The sequence below is a fragment of the Oryctolagus cuniculus genome, chromosome 3 (genome assembly GCF_051225735.1).
Source record: "Oryctolagus cuniculus isolate XC-2025 breed Fujian yellow rabbit chromosome 3, ASM5122573v1, whole genome shotgun sequence".
Lineage (NCBI taxonomy): Eukaryota > Metazoa > Chordata > Mammalia > Lagomorpha > Leporidae > Oryctolagus > Oryctolagus cuniculus.
Window position 1 is genome coordinate 28,571,729 of NC_142869.1, and position 25,883 is coordinate 28,597,611.

Genomic DNA, 25,883 nt, shown 5'->3' on the forward strand with positions numbered 1-25,883 from the left:
ACATAAATTGAACTAGTAATAAAGATCCTGAAAAAATAAAAGCCCAGGACCAGATGGATTCACTGCAGAATTCTACCAGACATTTAAAAAAGAACTAACTCCAATTTTTCTCAAGCTCTTCAAAACAATTGAAAGGGAGGCTACTATGGGAAACGGTGGCTTGATCAGCATAGCCCTGACTGTTAATGAACAACTTAATACATTATCCCTCTTAGTAGTTTTTTTATCTGTTCTACTTAATATGACTGGTTTAGTTCTGTAATTGATGCACAGTTATTCTTAAGTGTTGAAAATTAACTGAAATGTGATCCCTGTTGAACATGGGAGTGGGAATGGGAGAGGGAAGAGATGTATAATTTGGGACATGCTCAGGCTGACTTGCCCCAAGTGGTGGAGTTGGAAGCATACCAGGGGATTCCAATTCAATCCCATCAAGGTGGCATGTACCAATGCCATCTCACTGTTCCAGGTGATCAATTTCAGTTCACAGTTGGTCATGGTGGAGGGACTGGGAGTCAAAGGGAGCACATAGACAAGTCTAGTGCCTGCTAACACTAACCGATGGAGTAAATAAAGGGGAGAGTGATCCAACATGGGAAGTGAGATACTCAGCAGACTCATAGAATGGCAGATGTCCTAAATAGCATTCTGGCCTCAGAATCAGTCCTAAAGCCATTCAGATCTGGCTGAAAAGCCCATGAGAGTATTTCAGGCATGGAAAGCCAAGACACTCTGGCAAAAGATCTCTGTGAGTGAGATCCCAGTGGAAAGAACAGGTCTTCAAAGAAGGAGGTACCTTTCCCTGAAGGGAGGAGAGAACCTCCACTTTGACTATGACCTTGTCTAAACAAGATAAGAGTCGGAGAACTCAGAGGGCTTCCATAGCCTTGGAAACTCATGACTGGAGCATAGGGAGATTACTGATGCCATAGACAGGAGTGTCAATTGGTAAAGTCAACAACAGGAGTCACTGTGCACTTACTCCTCATGTAGGATCTCTGTCCTTAATGTGCTGTACATTGAGATTTAATGCTATGACGAGTACTCAAACAATATATTTCACTTTGTGTTTCTATGGGGGTGCAAACTGTTGAAATCCTTACTTAATGCATACTAAACTGATCCTCTGTAAAAAAAAAAAAAAAGAAATTATCAATTCCCAACTTGACTCTCACTGGGATTAAACATGACAATAGGTCTGATCTGATTTCATCATCATTTAAAAAAAATCATCTATTATTTTTCACTTTATGTTTCTGTGTGGGAGCAAACTGTTGAAATCCATACTTAATGTATACTAAGCTGATCTTCTGTATATTAAGATAATCAAAAATGAATCTTGATGTGAATGGAGGGGGAGAGGTAGTGGGAAAGGGGAGGGTTGTGGGTGGGAAGGACGGTATGTAGGGGAAGCCATTGTAATCCATAAATCGTACTTTGGAAATTTATATTCATTAAATAAAAGTTAAAAAAATAAAAAAATAAAAAATAAAAGACCTTTCTCTCTGTCTCTCTCTCTCACTGTCCACTCTGCCTGTGAAAAAAAAAAAAAAGAATTCTAATTTTGTATATTCTTACCAATTCAATATCATTATCTTCACTATTTCTTGTCTGAACCTTTGCTCCTACACTGAATTCTAACTATTTTCTTATTTTCATAAATTTCCCCATAGATCCATTTGTCAGACTATTGCTAAATTAAGCTTCCTTAAGCCTGACTTTGACTATGCCAAGTTTCTATGAGGAGAATGGCGGATGTCCTAAACAGCACTCTGGCCTCAGAATCAGCCCTTAAGGCATTCGGATCTGGCTGAAAAGCCCATGAGAGTATTTCAGGCATGGAAAGCCAAGACACTCTGACAAAAAAAGGGGGGGGACCTAAATGAAAGATCTCCACAAGTGAGATGCCAGTGGAAAGAACAGGTCATCAAAGAAGGAGGTACCTTTCTCTGAAGGGAGGAGAGGACTTCCACTTTGGCTATGATCTTGTTTAAATATGATCAGAGTCGGCAAACTCAAAAGGCTTCCATAGCCTTGGTATCTCATGACAAGAGCTTAGGGAGATCACTGATGCCATAAACAAGAGTGTCAATTTGTTAAGTCAACAACAGGAGTCTCTGTGCACTTACTCCTCATGTAGGATCTCTGTCCTTAATGTGCTGTGCATTGTGATTTAATGCTATAACTAGTACTCAAACAGTATTTTTCACTTTGTGTTTCTGTGTGGGTGCAAACTGTTGAAATCTTTACTTAATATACACTAAACTGATCTTCTGTATATAAAGAGAATTGAAAATTAATCTTGATGTGAATGGAAGGGGAGAGGGAGTGGGAGATGGGAGGGTTTCAGATGGGAGGGAAGTTATGGGGAGGAAAAGCCATTGTAATCCATAAGCTGTACTTTGGAAATTATATTCATTAAATAAAAGTTTAAAAAAAGTTTCTATGAGAAAAAAAAAAAAAAAGAAAGGGAGGCAATACTCCAAAAATCCTTTCTATGAAGCCACCATCACCTTAATTCCTAAACCTGAAAAAGATGCAACAGAGCAAAAGAACCACAGACCAATTCCCTTGATGAACATAGATGAAAAACATTTAATAAAATTCTAGGTAATTGAATCAAAAAACACATCAGAAAGATCATTCACCCTGATGAAGTAAGATTCATCTCTAGTATGAACGGGTGGTTCAATATCCTCAAATCAATCTATGTGATACACCACATTAACAAATTAAAGAACAAAAACCATATGATTATCTCAATAGACACAGAGACAACATTTGATAAAATACAATAACTTTTATGATGAAAACTAAGCAAATTTGGTATAGAAAAAACATTCCTCAACACAATAAAGGCATTCTATGAAAAACCCACAACAACATCCTATTAAATGTGGAAAAGTTGGAAGAATTCCCACTGAGACCCTAAAACAGACAAGACTGTCCACTGTAACCATTGCTATTCAATAGAGTCCTGGAAGTTTTATGCAGAGCCATTATGCAAGAAAAAGAAATGAAAGGGATACAAATTGGGAATGAGGAAGTCAAATAATCTCTATTTGCAGATAACATGATCCTCTATATAGGATATCCAAAGGACTCCTCTAAGAGATGACTGGAACTCACAGAGGATCTAGTAAAGTAGCAAGATATAAAATCAACACACAAACAAAAATAGCCTTCATATACACAGACAATGCCACAGGTAAGAAAGAACTTTGAAGATGAATCCCATTCATAATAGCTACAAAAAAAAAATCAAATACCATGGAACAAATTTAATGAAGGATGTAAAAAATTGCTGCGATGATAATTAAAAGCCAATCAGCTGGCGCCACGGCTCACTACGCTAATCCTCCACCTTGCGGCGCTGGCACACCGGGTTCTAGTCCCGGTCAGGGTGCTGGATTCTGTCCCAGTTGCCCCTCTTCCAGGCCAGCTCTCTGCTGTGGCCAGGGAGTGCAGTGGAGGATGGCCCAAGTGCTTGGGCCCTGTACCCCATGGGAGACCAGGATTAAGTACCTGGCTCCTGCCATCGATCAGCGCACTGCGCACCGGCCACAGCGGCCTTTGGAGGGTGAACCAACGGCAAAGGAAGACCTTTCTCTCTTTCTCTCTCTCTCACTGTCCACTCTACCTGTCAAATAAAATAAAATAAAAAAAAAAAAACATTCAAAAAAGAAATAGGGAAAGATAAAAAAAATTGGAAAAATCTTCCATATTCATGGATTGGAAGACTCACTATCATCAAAATGTCCATACTATCAAAAACAATTTACAGATTCAATGCAATATTAATCGCAATACCAAGGACTCCTCAGACATAGAAAAAAATGATGCTGAAATTTGCACTGAAGCTTTTTATATTCGTATTGCATATTACATTCACATTGAACATTTTATATTCATATGGAAGAGTTAAAGCAACCTTATACAACAAAAACAAAGCTGGAGGCATCACAATACCAGATTTCAAGACATACTACAGGGCAGTTATAATCAAAACAACCAGCTACTGGTACAAAAACAGATAGATAGACCAATGGAACAGAATAGAAATCCAGAAATCAGTCCAAGCATCTATATCCAACTTATCTTTGACAAGGGAGCTAAAATCAATCCTTGGAGCAAGGATAGTCTTTATAGCAAACTGAATCTCCACATGCAGAAGCATGAGGCAAGACCCCTAACTAATACCTTACACAAAAATCCACTATAACTGGATTAAAGACCTAAATCTAAGACCTGAGACCTGATACCCTCAAATTATCAGAGAACTTTGGGGAAACCTGCAAGGCATTGGCATAGGCTAAGAGTTCTTGGAATAGAAAAAGAGACACAATCAAAGCTAAAATTGACAAATTAGATTACATCAAATTGAGAAGTTTTTGCACTGCAAAAGAAACACTCAGCAAAGAGGCAACCAAGAGAGTGGGAGAAATTATTTGCAAAATAAACAAATGATAAAGGACTAATAACCAGAATATATAAAGAGATCAGGTAACTCAACAACAACAAAATAAACTTCCCAGTTATTAAATGGACAAAGGACTTAAACTGACATTTTTCAAAAGAGAAAATCCAAATGGCTAAAAGACACATGAAAAAATGCTCAGGATCACTAGTTGTCAGGGAAATGCAAATGAAAACCACAAGGTTTCACCTCACCCCTGTTAGAATGGCTTTTATAGAGAAATCAATAAACAACAAATATTGGCGAAGATGCGGGGAAAAAAGGTACCCTAATCCACAATTGTTAGGAATGTAAACTGGTGAAGCCACTATGGAAGGCAGTAGGGAGATACCCCAAAAATCTGAATATAGACCTACCATATGACCCTGCCATTCCACTCTTGGGAATTGACCCCAAAGAAATGAAATCAGCATATGAAAGAGTTAATTGTACCCCCATGTTTATCACAGCTCAATTCTCAATATATAAGATATGGAATCAACCCAAATGCCCATCAACTGAAGACTGGATAAAGAAATTATGGGATCTGTACACTATGAAATATTACACAGCAGTAAAAAGAAGAAAAAAAATTTGGTCATTTGCAACAAAATGGGCTGAACTGTAAAATATCATACTTAGTGAAATTAGCCTTTCCCAAACGTACAAATACCTTATGTTCTTTCTGACATGTGATAATTAATAGACCTTCTAAAAGGTAATCTGTAGATGTGAAATTGACACTTTGAGAAGCATGATTTTGAACTGCCCTTGTCTTGACTGTTGAACAATTTTTTTTTTCATACGATTTGTTGAACTATTTACTTAAATTAGAGTTACTCATATGTGTATAAAATTAATTGGAGGCTGGCACCATGGCTCAATAGGCTAATCTTCCGCCTATGGCGCCGGCACACCAGATTCTAGTCCCAGTTGGGGCGCCAGATTCTGTCCCGGTTGCCCCTCTTCCAGGCCAGCTCTCTGCTGTGGCCAGGGAGTGCAGTGGAGGATGGCCCAAGTCCCTGGGCCCTGCATCCACATGGGAGACCAGGAGAAGCACCTGGCTCCTGCCTTCGGATCAGCACAGTGTGCCAGCCGTAGCGTGCCGGCCACAGCTGCCATTGGAGGGTGAATCAACAGTAAAGGAAGACCTTTCTCTCTGTCTCTCTGTCTCTCACTGCCCACTCTGCCTGTCAAAAAAAATTTATTGGAAATAGATTTTAGTAAAAAGAAAAAAAAAAAAAAGAATGGGAATAAGAGAGGGAGGAGGAAGTGGTATAGAAGAGTGGGTGGGAGGGTGGGCAGCGTGAGAAGAATCACCATGTTGCTAAAGTTGTAATTATGAAAAGTATGAAGTTTGTGACTGTAAAACTGTATAATTCTGCTTAGATTCCTACTGACTTATTTCTAAGAGTACAGTTTAAAAACTTGCCATGGGACCCTAAATCCCCCTAAGCTGGGTGGTAAAAACAATAGCATTTTAAGTGTCAAAGTGATCATATTGATAGGGTTAAGTGCTAAAGTGATCATATAGATAGGATCAAATGTTGAAGTGATCATATAAATAGGATTAAGTGCTTGGTAATAATAATAATAGATTTAGAATTAAAAAGGAGCAAATGCTTCAACAATGCAAGCAGTTCATACAGCTGACTCATAGAATGACACCTGCTTTATGTAGCACTCTGATCTCAGAACCAACCCTTAAAGCATTCTGGTCTGGCTGAAAAGCCCATGAGAACATTTCAGGCATGGAAAGCCAAGACGCTGTGGCAAAAAGTATCCTACATGAAGGACCTCTGTGGGTGAGACTCCAGTGGAAAGAAGTGGTCATCAAGGAAAGATGTATTTTTCTCTGAAGGGAAGAGAGAACTTCCACTTTAGTTACGCCTTGTCTAAATGCTGATGGAGTTTGTGGACTCAAAAGGCTTCCATAGCCTTGGCAGCTCAAGTCAACAGCCTCCGGTGATCACTGACAACATAAATTAGAGTGTTAACTGGTAAATCAACAACAGGAGTCACTGTGCACTAGCTTCCCATGCAGGGCCTCTGTCCTCAAAGACTTGTATCATGAGAATTAATTAATGAAAATTGTTCTTAAGGATTTACTTTGCTTTAGGGTATTAAGTGGATGATATTCTTATGTCTCATAAGTTACAGTTATGTCTAAGTGCTCTCAAAAGGTATATCATTCTTGGGTTCTTGTTAAAAGTTAATTAAGTTGCTCAAAAAAAAAATGAATGCTTTAAAAAAGAAGTAAAATCAACTTCTAGATGCAATGACTTTGAATAGCCCTTTTCTCAACTGTTGAGGAACAGTTTTGTTTTCCATATAATTTGTTGAACTCCTTACTTAGTATAGTTAATGTTCTGTGTATAAACTTAATTGAAAATAGATCTTCATAAAAAATAAGATTGGGAATAGGAGAGGGAAAAGAAAGAGGGGTGGGATGTGGGTGGAAGAGCGAGTACGGTGTGAAGAATAACTATGTTCCTAAAGTTGTATTTATGAAGTGCATGAAGTTTATATTTCTTAAATAAAAGGTTTTTTTGGAAAAAGAGAAAAAAGATATTCATAGACAAGGCTAGTTGCAACTAGTGTTATTGCAGATAAATGTTTCAGAGACACAATGGAACACAGAAACCAGTATTGATTTCATTTTAATGCCACAAGAACTTTAGAAATATAGAAAGATTTGTTAATTAAACTAGAGTCTCAGAGATAAGCATTTTAATATAGTGTGCGGCACAATTAAAATTGGAGTTATCTGCTTAAAAGCATTCATAATTAATTCCAAATAAAAAGTAATCAAATGTTGATGGTTTGTTTTTAATCAACTTCTCCTATATGAAACTGAATCAGGGCTATCAGATCATTCCATTCACTGACTTGCCATAAACACTATTAAAATGCACTATATCTTTCCCAAATTTGCCCTTTCAGTAGCAGCTGTACAATTTCATTATGGACATTGTCACATTACTAGTCCCACATGTGTCAAAATTTGCATGAAATAAGCAGCCATCAGCAATTATAATTTTCCAGGAAAAGATTCTTTAAAGTCTCCTCAAAGCCGATGACAGATGCATGTTTTCTAATTTTAGGATCTAATTTACTCCAACACTGGCCGGCAGCATAAAGAAAATTTATTGCATATCTTAAAAATCCGTTTGCTTAGGCATATTAAGGAGAAGGTCTACCATGAGATTAAATACAGCAAATTACTGTGTTCTTATTCAACAGGTGTGAAAATGATGAATCTCATTTGCTCCTTCTCAATGTTGAAAGAAGACAAAAACAAAAGGACAAAACCCGGCAACCACAGCAAAAACAATGAATCTAAATGTTAGAGATTTTTTATTAAATAAATAGGCTGACTCAGAGGGCATACTAAATCATAGGGTACCTGCCTTGTGACATCACCTACAACATGTTGCATATTTATCACAACCAATATGTCCGAGCTGTATTAATTTTCAGATAAACATGAGCTCAGGGAGAGAAATGACTTTAAAAGCTAAGACTCAAATCTGTTATCTTTCTTTGGCAAGATTGAGATTGTCTTAGGAGACTGCTACTGGTTTGTGTTTATTTTTATGCTTAAGAAAATTCAAGCAATCCTTTCTGATTTTGTGTCATGAGTGAAAGTAACATAATCAGATAGAACAGTTAAGAATTCTTTTGAGAAGCTAAAATTAAAAAAGGAAAAGATCCACAAATTTCAGAGCAGAATTCTAGTGGGGCAGTTAATCAGAATATTAATGCTGACTCTGCATATGTTTTGCAACTGGCAAAATCTTAATTTTTCAAATCCTCTAATATTATCTGAAAAGATAAAATAGCATAGAAAATATTAATATTCCCGCTCTAATCGTGAGTAGAATAAACACTAATAATAATATTAATACAATGTTTAAAAGAAATTAAAAGGAGTCATTTTCCAGTATTTCCCTCATCACTTATTGAGACAGATTTTATTTTGAAGCAATCTGCATGCCAAATTTCAAATAGGGTATATTTTTAAAAAACCTGTTCAATAACCAAATGCCATATCCTAAACTTTCACTTCTCTAACACATGGAATTTTTGAGACACAGTAATTCATATTATCTCACAAGTGAATAAAAGAGGTTAAGAGGCTATGCTACTTTACGTGGCAAAAGGGACTTCCTAAATGTAAACGTGATTGCAGACCTTTAGAGGGGAAATTGTCCTGGATTATCTGGCTGGCTCTGCGATGGTTTGAAGGTGTATCCCTCCAAAATTCCTGTGCGGGAACTTATCCACCAAGATGCTGGTGTTATGAGATTAACATTTCTGAGGTGATCCGATTATGAGTGCTACAACCTCGTGGGGTTTTGCCCTCCCTCATGTGATGACCCAGTAAGAAGGGCTCTTATGAATGCATAGAGCAGTCCTCGCTAGACACTAAATCTACTGGTTCCATTTCAGCTTCAAAAATTGTGAGACATGAAGTTCTGATGTTTATGCATTACCCATTGTAAGGTAATTTGTTACAGCAGCAGGCTTGAACTAAGCCAGAGAACAAAGTAACCACAGGGTCCTTGTGAGCATGAAGAAAGTGTCAAAGTCGAAGAGGAAATGTGATTATAAATGCATTGCTTTCAACGTGGAAAAAGGGGTCACATGCCAAAGACTACAAAACTCAGAAAAGATTCTCCCCTAGAGCTTTGAGAAGCAATATGGTTCTTCAGACACTTTGATTTTAGTTTTTGATTTAGCCTGACTTCTGACCTCCAGAACTCTAAAATGACATATTACTTTAGTTTCCTTTACTAATTTTGTTATTATTGGTTACAGCAGAAATAGAAAAGTTATATAGTCTATAATACAAGGTGTATATATTATAATTAAGGTAACATGTTTTTATTTTTTGAAAGCAAAGTCATTCATTAAAAATTGCATGTTCTATAGACAATATTTAGTTCCTTCCCACTGCTTTAACACAGACCCTTACCCCAGCATGATTGATTTAATAGAAAAGGTACAGTGTTACCTATACATAACCTTATCCAAAGTTCAAAGCCTGATTTCTTAACTCCTCTCTTTAAATTTCCTTTGATATCTATCCAGTAGAATTCAAGATAAGATGTACCAGTTTAGCTTATGGCATAAATCACATCCTAAAATTCCTTTCTAGCTTCTTCCATTCTCCTGCTCTTTTGTTTTCACTCCACAGTCCATACACACACACACACACACACACACACACACACCCCTCCCTCTACCCCCCTCTCTCTCTGTCTCTCCCTGTCTTTGTGTATGTATGTATGTATGTGTGTGGGGAGGCTAACATTAACATAAAATTATCTGTAGTTATTTTCATTTCTTGGTTTCATTTTGTTATTTAGCTAACTACCAATTCTTCAAAATTAAGGAAAGAATCACTCTCTCAAGGAGACTTCCTTCCTTGATACTTCATTATGACAATTGTAATGTAAAATTCCATTTATTTCTGCTCCCTTGGAACTCTTTACATCATTATTATAAGACTTATTAATCATAACTGAAACAAATGTGTTTCTTTTCCAGTAGAAAATTAATTATCTGATAGCCATAATTGAGTCTTTTTAAAATTTCAGTTTTTTAGAAAACTTATTTACTTTTTATTTAAGTCAGAGACAGAGAGGGAATAGAGAGAGAAAGAGAGAGAGAGAGAGAGAGAGAGAGAGATGAATGGAAAACTCCATTCACTGCTTCACTCCTCAAATTCCTGACAGTGGAGAATTCAACCCAAGTCTCCTAAATGAGCAGGAGGAATCCAACTACTAGAGTATGCATTAGCGGGAAGCTAGTGTCTGCAATATTCATCCTTTAAACCCATACACTCCAGTAGGGGGTGTGGGCTTCTTAACTACTGCACCAAATAGCTGTGCCTCAAATTTTAGTATTTTATTGAGCATATCACATGTTGTTAATATTCTAAGTAGTCAATCGACATTTAACAGATAAATGAATGTGTCTGCGTTGATGGGATGGGAGCTGATCATTGAATGTAATAATTATTTTTGAGACTTTATTAATTTTTTCAGTAATAGTAATGGTCACAGCCGTCCTTAATCTTCTTTTAAACCTGCTTGTGTTAAAAAGCCATTGCACAAGAAAGCATTCTAAGGAAACATTTACATCATTGTCACCCTAGGAACTTTGAGCCTCTAATTAGCTACATCAAGTTACCATGTAGGTTTTTCCCTTTGGAGATATTAAGTGCCAGTCATCTATTTATTCATAAGAAAGCAACAAACAACTTTTACTAAGTGCCTGCCAATTCATAAAATATGATCACATTTTTACTGAAATTTTGAAATATTTGAATATATGGAATAAACATGTTCAGAAAAGAATCATAAATGGGTAGCAAGTATCACTATGCTCCTAAATCTTAATATACGTACTACATGAAACCTCATATAAATTAACAATAATAGTAATAACTGGAAGAAAATTTTGAAAGAGAATCATTGTCAGGAAATCATTAAAATGTTCATTTGAGCTAATTTTATGTGAAGAAGGGAAAGGATATTGAGGAACTATAGGCAACGTTCTTAAGTTGCAAAGGTCCTAGAAAGTTGTTAGCCATGTCTATAAAACAGACGTTGGTCAGGAGGGAGATGCACAAGCATTCAGTGACAGATGCGACCTAGTTCAACTGAAGGACTTGAGTGAAAATCGTGAAATAAATGGGCCAATCTCTTGTCTTACAATTGTATCTATGAACTACTTGGAATCTGCTCTCTTTGTATTAATATCACATTAGTATGAGTTGATGGGGATTGTGTTATAGTAAATATCACTTATTTGATGTGACCCTGAGAATCTAACATATTAATAAATCCCTTAAAATAAGAAAAAGAGAGGGAAAACATGTAAAACTTAACACCTTGAGCTTTAGTAACAGCATTCATAATAGGAGATATACATATACAATGTACATTGTGACTATTTTAGTCTGGATGAGAATAAAATTATTCTTCTATTTAATAATGAAAAATCCATATTTGTCTAAAAAGCAAACAAAAATAAATGATAAAAGAAAAACTAACTAATTCCATGAGCTACCTCCTGAGAGTATCATTGCAAAATTCCTTATATTAGAAAGAAAAAGAGACCTACTTTCTTGCTCAAATAGGCTATAGAATATAGTGTAATTAAAATTCTACTTTTACTCTATATTGGATTAATCCCTGTCTTTCTATTTGGAGGCAAGTGATGTTTTCTTTATCTAAATATGCATTCATTCCACTTCAAATTTGTTGCTGTGCAAAGGAGACTGGGAAAATGCCCTTGATATCTATAATTGGCTCCTTCCCATCCACCTGCAAACAAGTGAAATGTCCACATCTGAGTAAAACTTCCCACTCCATCACCCTTCTCTTCTAGTTACCTATTCCACTTATATGCTACACAAAAAGCAAATGTTCTTAAAAAGTTTATTGTGATTATTTTTCTAGTCATTATCTCAGTCATTTCATTCAAGTTTCCATTTTTTTTTAACTTTTATTTAATGAATATAAATTTCCAAAGTACGGCTAATGGATTACAATGGCTTCCCCCCCATACCGTCCCTCCCACCCACAACCCTCCCCTTTCCCACTCCCTCTCCCCTTCCATTCACATGAGGATTCATTTTCGATTCTCTTTATATACAGAAGATCAGTTTAGCATATATTAAGTAAAGATTTCAACAGTTTGCTCCCACACAAAGAAAAGTGAAAAATAATAGATGATTTTTTAAATGATGATGAAATCAGATCAGACCTATTGTCATGTTTATCCCAGTGAGAGTCAAGTTGGGAATTGATAATTTCTTTTTTTTTTTTTTTACAGAAGATCAGTTTAGTATACATTAAGTAAAGATTTCAACAGTTTGCACCCCCATAGAAACACAAAGCGAAATATACTGTTTGAGTACTCATTATAGCATTAAGTCTCAATGTACAGCACATTAAGGACAGAGATCCTACATGAGGAGTAAGTGCACAGTGACTCCTGTTGTTGACTTTACCAATTGACACTCCTGTTTATGGCATCAGTAATCTCCCTATGCACCAGTCATGAGTTTCCAAGGCTATGGAAGCCCCTTGAGTTCTCCGACTCTTATCTTGTTTAGACAAGGTCATATTCAAAGTGGAGGTTCTCTCCTCCCTTCAGAGAAAGGTACCTCCTTCTTTGATGACCTGTTCTTTCCACTGGGATCTCACTCACAGAGATCTTTCATTTAGGGTTTTTTTTTTTTGTTTTTTTTTTTTTTTGCCAGAGTGTCTTGGCTTTCCATGCCTGAAATACTCTCATGGGCTTTTCAGCCAGATCGGAATGCCTTTAGGGCTGATTCTGAGGCCAGAGTGCTGTTTAGGACATCCACCATTCTATGAGTCTGCTGAGTATCTCATTTCCATTTTTATAAGTGCACTATAGGCTGAAGGATAAGGTTACCAATTACTTCCCTTTTGGTCAATCCAATGTTTTATGAAACTCACCCAATGAAAACAATCACACTCTCATTTTAACATCACTTTTCCCTGGCTTCCAGAACATCACAATTTTCTAGTTATCTTCCAACTGTAAAGGTAGTTTTTCATATTCTATTTTGGTAGATCTCCTCTTCCTAATCTTAAAATATTGGGCTCTGCCTTTGGATGCTTTTTGTCCCTACTTGTGTTTACATACATGATCTTATTTGGTCTTGTAATTACAGTTCCTCGCTATAGTTCCAATAGTGAGCTCTCTAAAACTTACCCACTCATGTAACCAATTCCTTGCATTTCTACATGGATGATAATAAGTGCTTACAATGTACTATAAGTTATATAAAGATTTTTATATAGATTAATTAACATAACCTCACAATGACTTCTGGGGAACAATTATATTACTATAAATCTATCTAGTAAAGGATATAAATGATATACTAAAATATTAAGTACTTACCCAGATAGTAAGTAGTAGAGCAGTTCTACAGCCCCACTTCTCTAAAAAAAGATTTATATCTTTTCTTTCAAAGGCACAGAGAATGAGAGAAAGAGAGAGAGAGAGAGAGAGAATTTTTCATCTACTGATTCCTACTGATTCATTCCTCAAATGCCTGCAAAGTCTGGGTCTGGACAAAGGCCTAAAGCTGTTGCTCTAATATGGGATCCCAGCCTTGTGAGACTTCAATTTACATACTACACCACATAGCTGGCCTCTAGCACCCCAGTCTTAAACCTTTCTCATAATGCTCTCAAATTGAAAAAACTCAAAATAGAACTATTGAATTTCATAGATTCAATGCAATACCAATCAAGATACCAAAGACCTTCTTCTCAGATCTGGAAAAAATGATACTGAAATTCATATGGAGACACAGGAGACCTTGAATAGCTAAAGCAATCTTGTACAACAAAAACAAAGCCGGAGGCATCACAATACCAGATTTCAGGGCATACTACAGGGCAATTGTAATCAAAACAGCATGGTACTGGTACAGAAACAGATGGATAGACCAATGGAACAGAATAGAAACACCAGAAATCAATCCAAACATCTACAGCGAACTTATATTTGATCAAGGATCCAAAACCAATCCCTGGAGTAAGGACAGTCTATTCAATAAATGGTGCTGGGAAAATTGGATTTCCACGTGCAGAATCATGAAGCAAGACCCCTACCTTTCACCTTACACAAAAATCACTCAACATGGATTAAAGAATTAAATCTACGACTTGACACCATCAAATTATTAGAGAACATTGGAAAAACCCTGCAAGATATAGGTACCGGCAATGACTTCTTGGAAAACACCCAGAAGCACAGGCAGTCAAAGCCAAAATTAACATTTGGGATTGCATCGAATTGAGAAGTTTCTGTACTGCAAAACAAACAGTCAGGAAAGTGAAGAGACAACGGACAGAATGGGAAAATATATTTGCAAACTATGCAACTGATAAAGGGTTGATAACCAGAATCTACAAAGAAATCAAGAAACTCCACAACAACAAAACAAACAACCCACTTAAGAGATGGGCCAAGGACCTCAATAGACATTTTTCAAAAGAGGAAATCCAGGGCCGGCGCCGCGGCTCACTAGGCTAATCCTCCGCCTAGCGGCGCCGGCACACCGGGTTCTAGTCCCGGTCGGGGCGCCGGATTCTGTCCCGGTTGCCCCTCTTCCAGGCCAGCCCTCTGCTGTGGCCAGGGAGTGCAGTGGAGGATGGCCCAGGTGCTTGGGCCCTGCACCCCATGGGAGACCAGGAAAAGCACCTGGCTCCTGGCTCCTGCCATCGGATCAGCGCGGTGCGCCGGCCGCAGCACGCCGGCCGCGGCGGCCTTTGGAGGGTGAACCAACGGCAAAGGAAGACCTTTCTCTCTGTCTCTCTCTCTCACTGTCCACTCTGCCTGTCAAAAAAAAAAAAAAAAAAAAAGAAAAAGAAACAAAAGAGGAAATCCAAATGGCCAACAGGCACATGAAAAAATGTTCAAGATCACTAGCCACCAGGGAAATGCAAATCAAAACCACAATGAGGTTTCACTTCACCCCGGTTAGAATGGCTCACATACAGAAATCTACCAACAACAGATGCTGGAGAGGATGTGGGGAAAAAGGGACATTAACCCACTGTTGGTGGGAATGCAAACTGGTTAAGCCACTATGGAAGTCAGTCTGGAGATTCCTTAGGAACCTGAATATAACCCTACCATTCAACCCAGCCATCCCACTCCTTGGAATTTACCCAAAGGAAATTAAATTGGCAAACAAACAAGCTGTCTGCACCTTAATGTTTATTGCAGCTCAATTCACAATAGCTAAGACCTGGAACCAACCCAAATGCCTATCAACAGTAGACTGGATAAAGAAATTATGGGACATGTACTCTATAGAATACTATACAGCAGTCAAAAACAATGAAACCCGGTCATTTGCAACAAGATGGAGGAATTTGGAAAACATCATGCTGAGTGAATTAAGCCAGTCCCAAAGGGACAAATATCATATGTTCTCCCTGATCGATGACAACTAACTGAGCACCACAGGGGACAAGTTGAAGTGAAATGGACACTATGAGAAACAGTGACTTGATCAGCTCTTCTCCTGACTGTTGATGTACAATGTAATACTTTATCCATTTTAGTATTTTTTTTTGTTCTAGTACCATTGGTTGAACTCTGTAATTAATACACAATTATTCTTAGGTGTTTAAATTTTAACTGGAAAGTGATCCGTGTTAGGAATTTTGAAAACATTATGCTGAGTGAAATAATCACTCCCAAAGACACAAATAGCACTTATTCTCCTTGATAGATGACAACTAACTGAGCACCAAAAAGGAAACCTGTTAAAGTGAAATGAACACTAGGAGAAACGGTGACTTGATCAGCCCTCACCCTGACTGTTGATTAGCAGCTTAATATGTTATCCCTCTTAGTATTTTTTTTTTGTTTGTTCTACTTAATACTTTTGGTTGAATACTGTAATCAATACACAATTCTTAAGTGCTGAAACTTAACTGAAAAGTGATCCCTGTTAAATATAAGAGTGGGAATAAGAGAGGGAAGAGATGTGCAATTCGGGACATGCTCAAGCTGACTTACTTCAAACGGTAGAGTTAGAAAGATACCAGGGGATTCCAATTCAATCCCATCAAGGTGGCATGTCCCAATGCCACCTCACGAGTCCCAGTGATCAATTTCTGTTCACAATTGATCATAATGATAGGACTAAGAACCAAAGGGATCACATAAACAAGAATAGTGTCTGAATTTCTTCAAACCTTCTCTTCTCCAGTCTTCTCCATTTCTTTAAAAGAGATCTAATTGATCATCTTTGATTCATCTCTTTCTTCACAATGAACATTTAATGCATCAGTCAAGATTAACTCACACTCTTTTAAAAGACATTCCCATTTCACAAATTTAAACCCTCTCCTTGGCTGTTGTTCTATTTTAAGCTATTGTCATCTCCCTCCTCAACATTTTCTCCCAAATCCTAAGAACTTTTTATTACACGTCCTCCCACCTCTTTCAATTTCTACCCACAGACAAAATATACCTTAAAATATAAAATGACATACACCAGTTTATGCTCTTCCTCTTCTTAAAACTTCAAATTCCTCATTAGACATTTTCATAGCTTATAAGACACTATCTGATCTAAATGTTGCTTACTATTATATCTCTCTTATTCCATCTCTACTAGTCTTATTGATGTTCCTCAAATACATTATGCATGGTTAAAGTTAACTGACTTTTCACCTGCTGATTCCTTCAGATGGAAAGATTTTCTGTCAGATATTAATATATTATTTATCCTGATATTAATGTGATAAGCACATGGCTATGTATAATAGTGGTGTCAGCTTGTTGTAGACTAGAAAATATACTTGGTTGAAGTTAACTAATCCATCCATTAGCTTAATAATGAGTAGTTGATAAAGAGTACAGATGATCTTTTAATTATGATAGAAATTATGTCACAATAAGCCCCTTGTAAGTAAAATATGCACCTAACATACAGACACCATAGCTTAGCCACAGAGTGCACTGTAGAATTTTGCTTGTTTTCCCTTTTGGTGTCACAAGGTTTGAGGCTGCTTCCTCTCAACATTATAATAGCATGTCATAATGTACATTAATAACCCAGGAAGAAATCAAAATACAGAATTTGAAGCATAGTTTCTATTGAATATATGTATAATTTTTATATCATCATAAAGTCACAAATTATAAGTTGTAAAGCTGGATTATCTGTATTAAATATATGCCACAATTCATAAAAGTTATAAAGGTTAAATGATAAAGTAGATGTACTCCTCTCATATAACATATATACCATGATTGATATTTATTTATAGTTCATCTCTACATTTCTTACACAATCACAATCACAAGCAAAGATTTATTTTTCTAAATAAAAAATGCTATAAGATTTATTTTGTAGCTTTTCATCAACTGATTGGAAAATGCTAGAACAGGATCCATGATGATACTGGAGAACAGTTTTAGATTTCAGAGATTCAAGGGACACTCATGAAAACGCGAGGGATGTCAGTGCATGCCTCTTGGCTGACGGCCATTGTTCCATTTAGAGTTAAAAATCAATGCTGTGGGTAGAAAAGGTACAACATAATACAACAGAAGAGTCTTCTCAAAAGCTCCTAGAGCAGAAAGTAGTACTACATGTATTGCAGTCATTTTTATTTTTTTCTTCCACTCAATGACTTGACTCTATTTCTTAAAACACCCACAAATGAATCTAAATTATATTTTTCATGTTTTAGGAGCATTATTTCTTTATCAGAAAGAGATGTCTGTGGTAGGAACAATTCTATATTAATATTTTTGTGTTTTAATTAATATAAAAAGAACAAATTTATTGTATATCATTTATACAGTTTTAGAGCATAATGATAATTCCAACCCTAGACTAGCCACCTTGCTCCTCTTCTTTTCCTTTAAATTTTTACAATGACATACTTTCTATAATCACAAACTTAATTCTTCACTAATAAATAATTCAACAAGTAGCAAGTAGAAAAATCACTATTCCTCAAGAGTATAGACAAGTGCTCTAAATAATCAAATCTTAAAGTGTCAATCTCACTTATATACATCACAACTTTTTTACTCTGAATATTTGTTACCACAAATCAGGGAAAACATGATATTTGTCTTTTTTGGACTGGCTTATTTCATTAAGCATAATGGTCTCCATTTTTGTAGATTGTATGTCTCCAGGAATCTACTAATTTCTTCTAGATTTTCCAATTTTCGGCATATAGCTTTTTGTAGTAATTCCTGAGGAGTCTTTGTCTTTTATTTCTGTGATATCTGTAGTTACATTTCCTTTATTTCTTTATTTATCTCTGTTTCTATTGATTTGGGTATTTTCCCTCTTTTTTTTTTTTTTTTTTTGGTTAGTTGGGCCAATGGTATATTAATTTTGTCTATTTTTTTAAAAAAACAGCTCTTTACTGATTTTTGCTCTCAATTTTGTTTATTTCTTCTCTAATTTTAATTATTTCTTTCCTACTACTAATTTGAGGTTTGCATTGTTGTTTTTATAGGTCCTTGAGATGTATTGAAAGCTCATTTATTTGGCACCTTTCCAATTTCTTGATGTAGGCACTGAATGTTATAAAATTCCCTTTTAACATTGTTTTTTTCTCTATTCCTTAAATTTTTAATGTGCTGTATTGTCATCTTCATTCATTTCCAGAAATTTTTTAATTTCTCTTTAGATTTCTTCTATAACCAACTGTTCATTCAGGAGCATGTTGTTCGGTCTCCGTTTGTTTGCATATGTTTTTAGGATTCTTGAGTTGTTAATTTCCAGCTTCATTCCATTGTGGTCAGAAAAGATACATGGTATGATTTTGATTTTTTTTTTAATTTGGTGAGTCTCACTCTTAGGTCTAACATATGGTCTATTCTAGGAAAGTTCCATGCACTGATGAAAAGAATGTGTATTCTGCAACTGTGGGATGAAATGTTCTTTAGATAGCAGTTAGGTCCATTTGGTCCATAATGTCGATTAGCCCTATTGCATCTTTGTTGATTTTCTGTATAGTTGACCTGTCCATTGATGAAAGTGGAAGTGTTGAAGTCCCTCATTACTATTGTATTGGAGTCTCTATCTCCTTTTAGATCCATTAACATTTGTTTTAAATAGACAGGTGCCCTGACATTAGGTGTATATACACTTATTATAGGCACATCTTCCTGTTGAATTGATCCCTTAATAATTACATAATGTTCTTCTTTGTCTCTTTTAACAAATTTTGTGCTAAATTCTATTTTTTCTGATATTAGGATGTCTACATTTACTTGTTTCTGCTTTCTGTTAACATGGGATATCTTTTTCCATCCTTTAACTTTCAGCCTGCATATATCTTCATTGGTGACATTTGTTTCATGCAGGCAGCAGTTAGATGGGTCTTGTTTTTTAATCCATTCAGCCAGCTTTTTAATTGGACAATTCAGGCCCTTTAGATGCAAGGTTACTACTGATAAGTAATGACTTTGCTTTGCCATTTTTCCATAAATATTCATATATTTTACTTTGGATTCCCTTTGTACTTTTACTGGGGAATTTTCTGACTTTACATTCTCATAATGATGACTATCTTTCTGTGTTTCTTTTGTTGCACACCCTTAAGATATTTTGTAGAGCTGGACAAGTGATGAAAATTTTCAATATCTGTTATGGAATATCTTTATTTCACCTGCATTCATAAATGAGAGCTTTGCAGGGTACAGTATTATAATATTATAAATTGACAGTTTTTTTTTCTTAATACTTGGAATTTGTATCCCTATTCTCTCCTAGTCAGTAGGGTTACTGATGAGAATTCAGCTTTGAGTTTAATTGGAGATCCTCTAAAAGTAATCTGACATTTTTTCATGCACATTTTAGAATCTTTTCTTTATGTTTTACTGTTGAAAGTTTGACTACAATGTGTCTTGATGAAGCTCTTTTCTGGTCATGTCTATTCAGAATTCTGTGCATCTTGTCTACTTGGGCATCCCTTTCTTTCTCCAAATTAGGGCAGTTTTTATGTTATTATTTCGTTGAATGGGCCTTCTAATCCATTCTCTCTTTCCACACATTCAGAACTCCTAAGACTCATATGTTGGTTCATTTGATAATACCCCATAAATCTCTAAAACTGTGTTTAATTTTTATAATTTCTTCTTTTTTTTTCTTTTGGTCTGAGTGAAAAATTAAAATTTTCAAAATTTTGTCCTCTAGCCCAGATATTCTTTCTTCTACCTCATGAAGTCTGTTGTTAAGCTTTCCACTCAATTTTTTGTTTGACCCATTGAATACATTATTTCTAATATTTCATTTTGATTTCTCTTCAAAATCTCATTTTCAACAGCATATTTTTCATTCATGTCATGTATGAATTTCATCTATTTTTTCTCATTGCTTCTGAGTAATCCTATGGTTAATCTTTTGAATTCTGTTTCAGGCATTTCATCAATCTCTTCATCTTCACATTTTAATATTGAAGTGTTGTTGTTTTCCTTTGGGGGATTCATGTTCTCTTCCTTGTTGTTGTTTCTTGAATTTCTGTGTTTACTTTTAGGCATTTGTGGAAATATCTGTTGGTTTTTTCTCTCATAGCTTTGATCTTAGAACTATGCCTCTGTGGCTTAGTTGTGTGTCAGCTCTTCCAGTGAATACAGTGTGGACAGTGAGCTCTGTTCAGTGCAAATTTAGCAAAAAGGAGGGTAAGCTCACTTCTGTTGGCATAACCATATCCTCACCTCCTCTTTTTCCAAGGTGATCAGTGCCTGGGTGTTAACCAACAGTGAGTGCAGTACTCATTGTGCTCGCATATGAATCACGTAAAGGATCTGTGCAGTCTTCAGTGTGAGCATGGATCCCGTTGCAATGACCCACTGCAGGCAGTCAGGGAGATTTGAGAGTGTGGAGCCCAGAGACTCAGCTACCCTTTACACACTCTTGTGCAGTCATAGAGTTCCCACAGCCTCAGCACACAAAGCTCTCACAGTCATAGGGTACAGATGACCCCCTCTGCCTCACTAGTCTGTCCTATCCAGAGAGGCAGAGATGTTCCCAGAGTCAGCTGTCTGTGGGTGCTTCAGCTAGTTGGCTGGATCCCCAGCGCCTGTGATATGTTGAGAGGCTGAGTGCACCTCACACTGCTATATGGTTGTCCAGCTCCCTGTCAATCCACCCAGACAGACTGAAATCAGTGAGGAACGTGGATTTTTCCCTCTGGCTGAATCTCTGGATTACACTTGTGCACAGGAGCACCCGGCGCAACCCCCACTCCTCTCCCGATGTTGCCTGCTCCCTGTGGTTCCCATGTGTGCATCCCCAAGCTGCTGCGGCTGCTGCCACTGACAAGACAGCGTCTGGCCTGGTCACTTGCTGGGGGCATGCACAAGAACTTCTGCAGCTGCTGCTTATGCCCCAAATGGTGCTCGCCTCTCTCTGCCGGTTGATGTGTGTCATTGTGGGGGAGTGGGAGAGAGAAACCTGCCCTTTTTTTCCTACTGGGTGAGCTACCCTATTCCCCTTAGGACTCCAGGCTTGACTCTCACCAAGTTCTCCCTCAGGCTATATCTCCAGTGGCATGGGGCGTTGCAGTCGGACCTCAGCTCAGTCTCCAAATCTGGCACTTTATGCAACTCTCAGCTGCTGGGGTCATGCGTTGTGTCCATGCTCGTGCTGAGCATGAAGGCGCTTCCGTCCACACTGATCCATGGCTCTCCTCTTCCCGTAGAAGCTCCACTGCAGTTTTCTTTCTAACTCTCCCCTGAAAATGTACTTCCTCCACTTTCTTTTGTTCACTATTTACCCCGGCCTAGAGCAGTACACCCTTCCCTATTCTATCATCTTAGAATCTCCCAAAATACGTTTAATCAGACATTTCTTAATATTTTACATAATTGTTGATAATTCAACTCTAACTACCTTCATGCACTTGGCACTCTGACATGTTGTTTATGTAAATAGATATGTACAAATTTCATCTAATCTTTCAATTTATTTGCAAATTAGTTATTATATTAATTTTAAAGCTGAAGAAAATGAGACATAGTTATGACTCATTTTTCTATTTAAAAGTCAAATATAGGCCGGCACCACAGCTCACTAGGCTAATCCTCCACCTGTGGTGCTGGCACTCCGGGTTCTAGTCCCAGTTGGGGTGCTGGATTCTGTCCTGGTTGCTCCTCTTCCAGTCCAGCTCTCTGCTGTGGCCCAAGAGGGCAGTAGAGGATGGCCCAGGTGCTTGGCCCCTGCACCCACGTGGGAGACTGGGGGGTACACCTGGCTCCTGGCTTCAGATTGGCGTGGCGCGCAAGCTGTAGCTGTTGTTTGGGGGGTGAACCAACGGAAGGAAGACCTTTCTCTCTGTCTCTCTCTCAGTCTAACTCTGCCTGTCAAAAAAAAAAAAAAGTCAAATATAATAACTGATTTTCTGTGTATTATCTAATTTAAAAAGTCAAAATATCATAATTTATGGAAATTATATATATTTTTTGACAGGCAGAGTTAGACAGTGAGAGAGAGAGACAGAGAGAAATATGTTCTTTCCGTTGGTTCACCCCCCAAATGACCGCTATGGTCAGAACTACACCAATGCGAAGCCATGGGCCAGGTGTTTCTTCCTGGTCTCCCATGCGGGTGCAGGGGCCCAAGCACTTGGGCTGTCCTCCACTGCCTTCCCGGGCCACAGAAGAGAGCTGGACTGGAAGAAGAGCAGCTGGGACTAGAACCTGGTGCCCATATGGGATGCTGGCACCGCAGGCGGAGGATTAACCAAGTGAGCCATGGTGCCGGCCCCAAGAAAACATATTTTAAATAGAAGTGATACTTCACCTTTAATAAATAAGGTATAAGCCTATTACCATGGTACTTTAAAACATTTATGGAAATATGGAATTCAAAGATAAGTTTATTTTAATACAAAAAATTGAAAACAATGAAGCTTTATTATGAAATACCTATTTTCTATGAATTTTGAAAGACCCCTCCTATATAATTAAAGGATAACATTTGTACTTTATATGTAAGTTATGAATTCCTAAGACTGAAAAATAAAAACATCATTTAGTCAAAATCAACCCAATTAAAATCAGAATCAGCCCTTAAGGCATGCGGATCTGGCTGAAAAGCCCATGAGAGTATTTCAGGCATGGAAAGCAAAGATACTCTGGGGAAAAAAAAAAAAAAAAAAAAACTAAATGAAAGATCTCTGCGAGAGAGATCCCAGTGGAAAGAACGGGTCATCAAAGAAGGAGGTACCTTTCTCTGAAGGGAGGAGAGAACTTCCACTTTGACCATGGTCTTGTCTAAATATGATCAGAGTCGGTGAACTCAGGGGGCTTCCATAGCCTTGGCAGCTCATGACAAGAGCCTAGGGTGATTACTGATGCCATAAACAAGAGTGTCAATTTGTTAAGTCAACAACAGGAGTCACTGTGCACTTACTCCTCATGTAGGATCTTTGTCCTTAGTGTGCTGTACATTGAGATTTAATGCTATAACTAGTACTCAAACAGTATTTTTCACTTTATGTTTCTGTGTGGGAGCAAACTGTTGAAATCTTTACTTAATGTATGCTAAACTGATCTTCTGTATATAAAGAGAAACAAAAATGAATCTTGATGTGAATGGAAGGGGAGAAGGAGTGGGAAAGGGGAGGGTTGCAGGTGGGAGGGACGTTATGGGGGGGAAGCAGTTGTAATCCATAAGTTGTACTTTGGAAATTTATATTCATAAAATAAAAGTTTAAAAAATGAGATTATTGTGAACTTGGACATTCTTACGATTCTATCAGATTATGCAAAAATATAAAGCAGAGTCACACGCTTATGAGAATTTAATTTCTAGCCAACAGAACATGTGTGTACTGAATCAGTTAACCATCTGTTCAGGGATGGAGAATGTGTGGCCCATGGCCCATGGAAGGCTTATGAAAACATATGATCTGATCTTCCCAAATCAATCATAGGTAGGACTTTATATCCAATCAATCTATGAGCATTTCTCATAGCAACATAATTTTATACCAAGTGGATCATACCAGTAATGTAAATCTGCTGGGATAACTGATTTAGCACAAAATATTGAAAAAATATTAAAGGATTCTGCAGAAGATTTCCAATTTTTCTTTCTGGCTTGTGACAGACAATGAATAAAACCAATACTATGCAACTGGCATTTTAATTCATGTGTTAACTGCAGAGTTTGACACACAAGAAGAACTGCTGTTACTTCAAGCCATGCATGGCACTAAAAGAAGTTAGGACTTGTTTGAGAGACATAAAAATTTGAGCAGGGGTTGACACTTTAGCGTAATGGACTAAGCCTCTGCTTACAGCTCTGGCATCGCACAGGGGCACTGAATGGAGTCCTGGGTGCTCCTCTTCCTATCTAGCTCTCTGCTATGGCCTCGGAAAGCAACTGAAGGTGGCCCAAGGGCTTGGACTCTTGACCTTTATGGGAGACCTGGAAGAAGTTCCTGGCTCCTGGCTTCAGATGGGGTCAGCTCTGGACATTGTGCCCATTTGAGGAGTGATTGGAAGACCTCTCTCTCTCTCTCTCTCTCTCTCTCTCTCTCTCTGTGTCTCTCCCTTTCTCTATCTATAACTCTACCTCTCCAATAAATAAAATTAAAAAGCACATGCTCAAGCTGACTTGCCCCAAATGGTAGAGTTAGAAACATACCAGGGGATTCCAATTCAATCCCATCAAGGTGGCATGTACCAATGCCATCTCACTATTCCAAGTGATCAATTTCAGTTCACAATTGATCATAATGAAAGGACTAAGAGTCAAAGGGAGCACATAAACAAGTCTAGTACCTGCTAACACTAACCGATAGAATAAATAAAGGGGAGAGTGATCCAACATGGGAAGTGAGATACTCAGCAGACTCATAGAATGGCGGATGTCCTAAATAGCACTCTGGCCTCAGAATCAGCCCTAAAGGCATTCGGATCTGGCTGAAAAGCCCACGAGAGTATTTCAGGCATGGAAAGCCAAGACACTCTGGCAAAAGATCTCTGTGAGTGAGATCCCAGTGGAAAGAACAGGTCATCAAAGAAGGAGGTACCTTTCTCTGAAGGGAGGAGAGAACCTCCACTTTGACTATGACCTTGTCTAAACAAGATAAGAGTCGGAGAACTCAGAGGGCTTCTTCCATAGCCTTGGAAACTCATGACTGGAGCATAGGGAGATTACTGATGCCATAGACAGGAGTGTCAATTGGTAAAGTCAACAACAGGAGTCACTGTGCACTTACTCCTCATGTAGGATCTCTGTCCTTAGTGTGCTGTACATTGAGATTTAATGCTATAACGAGTACTCAAACAATATATTTCACTTTGTGTTATATGGGGGGTGCAAACTGTTGAAATCTTTACTTAATGCATACTAAACTGATCTTCTGTAAAAAAAAAAAAAAGAAGAAGAAGAAGAAATTATCAATTCCCAACTTGACTCTCACTGGGATTAAACATGACAATAGGTCTGCTCTGATTTCATCATCATTTAAAAAAATCATCTATTATTTTTCACTGTATGTTTCTGTGTGGGAGCAAACTGTTGAAATCCATACTTAATGTATACTAAGCTGATCTTCTGTATATTAAGATAATCGAAAATGAATCTTGATGTGAATGGAAGGGGAGAGGGAGTGGGAAAGGGGAGGGTTGTGGGTGGGAGGGACGGTATGGGGGGGAAGCCATTGTAATCCATAAGTCGTGCTTTGGAAATATATGTTCATTAAATAAAAGTTAAAAAAATAAAAAAAATAAAAAAAGCACATTATATAAAAAAAACCTTGAGCTAACATTTGAAAAGTTATTTGGTCTTAAAACAGATGGAGCTCTAGCTATAGGTGGTTTTCAAAGAGTTCATTGCATTTGACATGAAAGAACTCAATCCTCT